This window comes from Ruditapes philippinarum, unplaced genomic scaffold (assembly GCF_026571515.1).
Source record: "Ruditapes philippinarum isolate M1 unplaced genomic scaffold, ASM2657151v2 ctg4994_1_1_1_1, whole genome shotgun sequence".
Lineage (NCBI taxonomy): Eukaryota > Metazoa > Mollusca > Bivalvia > Venerida > Veneridae > Ruditapes > Ruditapes philippinarum.
The window spans coordinates 111,129-118,269 of NW_026864379.1; the positions used below are offsets into that span (position 1 = coordinate 111,129).

General features: G+C 29.9%; 1 long non-coding RNA gene across 1 annotated transcript in view; it reads left to right on the plus strand.

Moving 5' to 3' along the window:
• Positions 1 to 6,013, plus strand: part of LOC132725385 (uncharacterized) — a 38,811-nt gene extending 32,798 nt beyond the window's left edge. The window contains exon 3 of the long non-coding RNA XR_009625049.1: positions 5,903 to 6,013. This is a non-coding gene — a long non-coding RNA (uncharacterized LOC132725385). The remainder of the gene's footprint in view (positions 1 to 5,902) is intronic.
• The last annotated feature ends 1,128 nt before the right edge of the window (positions 6,014 to 7,141 follow it).

Sequence of the window (7,141 nt, forward strand, 5' to 3'; positions counted from 1 at the left end):
AAACTGTTAGATTCTCTATAACTAGTTTATATTCTTTTATTGTTAAAGTGTGAAACTTTAATCTGCACATTTCATGAATATTAACTTACTTTTGAAGATAATTGGTATAAAAATTTACCTTTGAGGTTTGAACAGAATTGTCAGATTGATGATAATTACTGTATTGTTTCCAATTAAAACTCACCCCTTTAATTAGCCACCTCCCCCTGTCATATTTTATAAAAAAAGAATCTTACTTACAATGTCTATAGATTTATAATCCAAATAATTTTATTTAAAAAATAACAATTAATGACACTCCAGTAATTTAAAATGATTAAAAAAAAAATCTTTTAAAAGTAATTATATATTAAATAATAATAATGAATAATGATTTTTATAATTGAATTGTATCTTTAATAAACACATTTTAAAGCACATTTTTTACAGTAACTAGCGCGCCTTTTTAAAAAAATATTGCAAACCCTAGGTGGTAGTTAAATAGAGACAATACAGTATTTGCTGGAATTAACGCATGCTTGTGTTTTTGTTTTGAATGCTTAAGTCAAGAAGAATACTAAATACAGAAGAAATTAAATTTTGAATATTTGATTATAATAGCTATTGTAAAGTAAATACAAAATTTTGGAAAAAAAAGTTTAATGAGTGATGTAGCCTAGTTTCCAGGCTGGCAAAGTCAGCATGTATTTATCATCAGGCTGGTTCTTCTTTGATCTTCAAGATTATTAAATCTGGATACAGTTTTATATTCAAAGGAGGAAGTACATGAAATTTTACTGTAACCATAAGTCTTGGTTCTTCCATGACTGTGCTTGAAATAATATTTGAAATGTAGCAGGTGTGTTTTATTTCAGCTGTAAGATGTGAATGTTTCCTTACACTTATGAAACATAAAGAATTATTCATTTGATTAATTCTCTTGGAAATGTATCTTGATGAAGAGTCAGTTACCTTTGGAACTTTTACCTTGATCAAGGATGAAAATAGTGTCCATTAAACATTAGTTCCTACCTTCATTATAGTATCAGATTAACTTCTTCATTTACAAGTGTATCCTTTATAACCTGAGACTGTGTGCATTGTTTAGTAAAAGCTTAGAATCATTTTCAAGCCATTAAACTAAGTTATCTATAAGCCTGCATGGTCATACACAATACATTAATGGACAAATGTCTTAAGAAAGAGGAGAATGCTTTTATGGAAATTTGAGAGGAGAAAATAATTGTTTCTTGTACCTGTAAAGTGAAGTGAACTGTACTTCCTTTTAATTAAAATTTATTTGCTAGTGAATTTGTTCAAAATAAACTGCATGACTCTTTCTATATCATTTTAATTGGAATGCCAGTTTATGGAAGTTGAAAGGGATAAAGATTTTTAGTGTTTCAATGGTTGATTTGATCATTATTGTTGAAATTATATAGATTTGCCCTTTCTTGTTCTTGCTAAAACCATAATTTATGGAGTAACACATATATATGATAAGATTCAGGAACCATTTGCAGTAAGAGAACTAGCTAAAAAGTGCACAAGTTGTTGTAGCTTTAGAAACCCTGACATACAAGCAAATTGAATATTGCTGCATCATATTTTGAGGATATTATAAAATAGATAATGATCATTATGTTGACATTCTATCACAAAATGTATCCATTTAGCATCTGTGTATTTTCAGTATAATTTTGTTTTATAGCAATAAAAAAATTCATTTGGTTTTGAAATTAGACACAAGTACTATAGCTTTTATATTTAAATTGTTGCCACTTTTTTATGTTTGTTGGTATATAGTGTACATATTTCATAATTTAGTTAAAAAACAACATATGATTGAATGTTAACAATATTACTCTGTAGAAATGTAATGTTTCATTGCAAAATCTGCTCTGAAAAAAAGTTTGCAAAGAAATCTTGAAAAAGTTTGGAAACGGTTGTTACTTGTTGTAAAATGTGGTGTTAAAATGACCAGTAGAAATAGATGAACCACCTTTAACTTAAGATATGATGTTATGTTGAAAGAAATTATAGGCTTACTAGATCCAAACCAACAATTTAACAACATGGTCCATTATTAGTAATAACAAGACTACTTATACTGTCTCCTGGTGGAAATCTATACAATATGAAACAAATCTGGGAAAGCCAATTCAATTAAGTTAATTTAAAAAATAAATCTGATTTAATTTCATGTCTTCAATCAATCAGGCTTTTTTAAATTACGTTGAATTTAAATTTTAGACTGTTATAAATTGTAGGAATATTACATTACATTAATTACTTTTGGAATAATGATAATGATAATTTTCCCTCCATTCAAACATTGAACAGCAATAAAATATTTACATTTAAGTTAATTAATGTTTCCAAGCTATTTTCTAATAAAATGATTATATGGTGTTTTTTTTTTGTCTTAATTATCTAATTCAATGTCATATTAAAAGGCACAGAATCATCCTTGAATTAGATTCTTAAAACAACACTATATAAGTGCAATCATTAGAAATAGCAGGGGTGATTATATTTCACCGCAACCAAATGATTGTGACAACCTAGATATCCCTGAAATTGGTAATGGATAATTTCAAATATGGAAGCTTAACATTTAAGAAATTCAGGACGTTTAGAACCTGCTTAGTCTGTCCATCTTTGCTTTTAGACAACATTTTATACAATTGTTATAATTCATGTTCAATCTTAGCTCTTCAAATAAAGGAGATACTGACGGTAAAAGTATTTTGAAATCTGTTAATAATTTGATAATGAATTAATAGGAAAAGTTGAATATAAAACTTTAACAGTATAAGTAATACATTTTAAAATATCTTAAAGGCACATAATGTCTCAGAAGTAATAAATATTTACTTCTTTAGAAAGATCAAACATGAGTTTTATAATGTTTTAATAATAGTAACATTATGAGCATGTTAGATGACTGTTACCTGAAGAAAATAGCTCCAAATATAAAATAATATGCCATAAAAGTAGCAAAATGTAAACAAAGTAGTATTTTGACTACCATACTCAATGCTAAATCACTAGAAATGTACTAACTGCCAAAAAGTAACAGAAGAAAAAGACAGGTCAGGTAATTGTCAAATGAGAAACTTTTTGGAAATCCAAAAATAAAAAGATTTTGAGAAAAAAAAGACGAAAGCATTCTGGGGCATAATGTGCCTTTCAGACTATATTACTTTATTGGTAATTGCAGTTTAAGATACATTCAAAAATAAGAATACTAAAATTTCACCACATGAGCTATTCCCATTGTAATCTTTTTGTTAATCTTGAATCTTGGAGAGATTTTGATATTAACCTTTTCCCTGATACAGCCCCCTTAATTTACTGCTTTACACCCCATAATACAGTAGCCAGATAGATAATCAATAATCAATATCCTACTGATAAGGAGTCACACACTATCTCCATATAGGGTATGATAAATTATAGGTAAAATTGGTCAAATTAGATACCTATATACTTTAACTGGAAAATAAAGTATTAAGTTGTGTTTTGACAATTTTTGTATCAATAAAAAGTTTGTAGAGAATTGAAATACCTTTCCAATGGTATAAATATCATATTTGTTGGGTTTATACAAATATGTCTACATGAGTTATAAAGTAATAAACTATATACTTGATGGTGTTTTTTTCTCCATTGTTTCAGATAAATTAGGCTACTTATGTGTTTTAACTAATGTGAAATGGTTTAATTACAAGTTTGACAATATATATGTCAATGTAAGATTTGTAGAGATTTGAATTATCTTTCCAGTGGTATAAATTTTATATTTGTGGGCTTTATAACAGTATAATTACAGTAGTTATAAACAATAAAATGATGTATATTTTTTTCTCTCATTAGGGAAATATGGCTAATTTATTATTAATTTTTTTGGTTTATGCAGCATTCATTTTTAGTGAAATAAATAACAACAAGTTCTTTTTTTACCTTTTTTTATACCAGTAAAAAGAAATCTCACTTTTTTTTTTTTTTTATTTATTTTATCAGTTTTTTTTTTATATTTTATTTCATAATAGTAACTGTCATTTCTGTAATACATGTATATAACTGTTGAATGAAATATTTCAGAATTTCTGCTGTCATGGTCATATATTTTCTTCATGAATTATGAATTTAATTAAATTTTATCATTTATAGATCTAATTTAGATCAAATGATGATAAAGGAAAGACATCCTCGAGTTCCACGGCCTTTTCGGCATTTTCATGTTGCCGACATCAAAGATGATATATGGGATATGATTTTATCATGTCGTATTATACACGGCCCCATGCTGTGTCTGTTATGAAAACAATAGCGCACATGAAAGAATTTAAACTATTAAACATTTCTTTGTCGGTCATTTTCTTAAAAAAAATCGCCGCTGCTACCGGAAATATTTTATTGCAGGGGCCAGAGAGATACCCCTTGTCAGGCCGTTAATTAATCCGTGTTTATACACATGTCAGCTATCATAAACCAAAACAAACATCAAATCCATTATACCATGCCTGGCACGTGAACGACCCGTGATCATATAAATACTATTTATTCATTAGATGCTATTTTAGACACTTTTGTTCCTGTCTTACGATACGTTCTATATTTATTTCATTGACCCGCGCACTCATTAACTGCGTGACGTAAGGAAAACCCCTCACCTGGTTGGTCGCTAATTATACAAAAACTTTAAATAATAACACCATAATTTTATGCACGGAATCCCCTCATGAAATGTTGATCTTTACGATAACACAATTTACAGGTCTATTTTCCGGGAAAATTGTTGATTTTTGGACAGGTAAATATTGAAGTCGGCGAAAGTCGGTTCCATTGAGATCATGCATGTCGGCGATTCTCGCTTACATGCGGTAATCGATAAAGCCGTCGATTCTCGCTTCTATCAGGGAATGGTAAAAGACGGCGATTCTCGCTTCTATAAGGGAAAAGGTTAAATTACCATGCTACATTGTTTGCTAATGCACACTGACAAGATTAGAATCTGTTGATATATCACTGAAACAACCACTTTAAACATAAAATAAATATGCTGAATTCCATACTAAAAATATAACTTATCCTGAATAGATTAACTTGATCTGAACTCAACCTCCAACAGTGTATGCCTTATAATCATGTCACAAGCATTTCATTCAAATATTCATCTGCATGAATTTCAATCAGTTAAACATTGTTATCTCAGATGAAGGACATAAGTATACGGACATTTTTGTCTCACCTCTAGATACCATAGAACCCTGTACATAACCTTAAATGATCTTGATATGACCTGGGTACTGTCCTTAGTCTTAAACACACAACTTAATTGAAAAGGAAATCATCATAATTGAATTTTTCATAACATTATCCAGGATTTTGTAGTGCAAATATTTGTTTGTTTCAAGTTAGTACAGTTTTTTTAGAAAAAACATAAGAGCTATTGCTGCAGTCATGGTGCTGTTCCAGTTCCTGTTACAGCCCACCAATTATGATCATGAATTTTAATGCTTAATGAATTGTCTTTATTCTTGGACAAAACAACCCTTTGGATGAGACATCAACTAGACCAGACGAAACGTGACCTTGACTTATAAATGACCTTGACCTGAAGTTGAATTTTTCTTAAACTTTCATAACTTAGTTATGATGAGGGAAATTGCACTTCTTTATTATCCCTCATGTACAGACTCAATCAAACCGAGTCTGCAATTTTCATGATATTTTATTGTGATTAATGCTTCCGAGGGATCACCTTTTTTCCAGAGTTTTACACTCAAAAACTCTGAAGAAAGTATAATATATTAGATGAAAACTTGAAAATATTAGCAAGGTCATTTGTCATATTGATACAATCATGAGGAGAAGTATTGGTTTGCTTATAAATGATTTCATGATATTTTTGCAGATTAATGATGGATGAAGTTGGCAACTCTAATTCCCAAGACATACTGATGGCTGGAATAAATTGAATCAAAAGTTGCAAGATGTTAAAATGTTGCTGATCAAGTAAGTTCACAATGTTCCTATGGGTTTTGTCTCTCTGTAATAACTATCTGCCCAACTTGTGTATTTGCTTTCTTTAGAAATATTTGACATCACTTTACAGTAGAGAATGCGCCATTATGCTTACTGTTGTCTCTCACTCTGTAATATGGTGGCTTGTACAGATGGACTTAGTTGTGTTAATTTGTGTGTTAGTCTGTTATATACGTGTATTGAAACTTTATTTGAGACATGCAGATTAGATCATTTATACAGTATTGACAGAAACATATTTTGTCTTGATAATTACAAATTGGATTACTGAATAGAAAAACGGATCAGAATAGTCCCTTGTGAAATCTCAAAATATGTACATGACCAGTTTATTGTGCCCCACTTTAGTGGCGGACATTTAGATTTACCCTTGTCCGTCCGTCCTTCCATCCGTTCTCTTTTGTGTTCGCACGTAACTCAAAAAGTATTTGACCTAGAGTCATGAAACTTTACAGGAATGTTGATCAGCATGTGAAGTTGTGCACCTGGGTATTTTCGTCTGGATATTTTTAGTATTTTTAGAGTTATTGCCCTTGACTTAGTAAAATTTTGCAATTTTCAACTTGTGTCGCATGTAACTCAAAAAGTATTTGACCTAGAGTCATGAAACTTTACAGGAATGTTGATCAGTATGTGTAGTTGTGCACCTGGGTATTTTCGTCTGGATATTTTTAGTAATTTTAGAGTTATTGCCCTTGACTTTGTAAAATTTTGCAATTTTCAACTTGTGTCGCATATAACTCAAAAAGTATTTGACCTAGAGTCATGAAACTTTACAGCAATGTTAATCAGTATGTGTAGTTGTGCACCTGGGTATTTTCGTCTGGATAATTTTAGTATTTTTAGAGTTATTGCCCTTGACTTAGAAAAATTTTGCAATTTTCAACTTGTGTCGCATGTAACTCAAAAAGTATTTGACCTAGAGTCATGAAACTTTACAGGAATGTTGATCAGCATGTGTAGTTGGGATTAATTTAGTATTTTTAGAGTTATTGCCCTTGACTTAGAAAATTTTGCAATTTTCAGCTTGTTTCGCATGTAACTTAAAAAGGATTTGACATAGAGTCATTAAACCTTATGGGAAGCTCAGCATATTTAGTTTTGCACT